Here is a 667-nt window from a genome sequence, read left to right on the forward strand (position 1 = left end):
ACCAAACACTGGCTGTAAATAGAGCCTTTCGTGGTTTATAGTCTGTTTTGCAGCCACTGTAGTTTCTCTTACTCATTTAACAGCCCGTTCTCATTCCCAGCTCATCAAACACAGACGCGAGTGGTGTTCAGTTAGTTGCGATGTGTGTGCAAATAATAATCTGCAGAATTAGTTTCAAGCCATTCTGAACACTCACTATCATCAACTATTTTAAAAACTTTGGTTTTAATAAAACAGGATTTGTTCGGAGTGTAAAATCACACACTGTTATTAGAGAAGAGAGATGCCCCAATTTAGAAATTCTGGGCTGATACGGATGTTTAAAATAACAATTTGGCCAATATCTGATGCCAATACCCTTTTTTGCGAGGGAAAGAAAGAAAAATAGAAAGATAAGCATCTGTGCCTTGTTGCATCTCAGTCAATTTCTCCTCTCATCCAAGATGTGAGACACAGCCGCTCCCCCTCTGTGCTGCTGCATGGAGCACATATGTATTTGGGAGCTAACCTTTATATGAGGTAAGAAAAAGCTGTGGCCATTGCCAACATATAGCAAATTCACAAACTGTTCACAAATCTGTTTTTTGTTCCTACATCTGTTCTGAATAGTAGCTATTCAAAGAGTTAAAGCTCAACATGCCGTTATGTAATGTATTGTTATCCATTG

This window comes from Morone saxatilis, unplaced genomic scaffold, assembly GCF_004916995.1.
Source record: "Morone saxatilis isolate NCDOM2014 unplaced genomic scaffold, NCSU_SB_2.0 Contig7, whole genome shotgun sequence".
Lineage (NCBI taxonomy): Eukaryota > Metazoa > Chordata > Actinopteri > Moronidae > Morone > Morone saxatilis.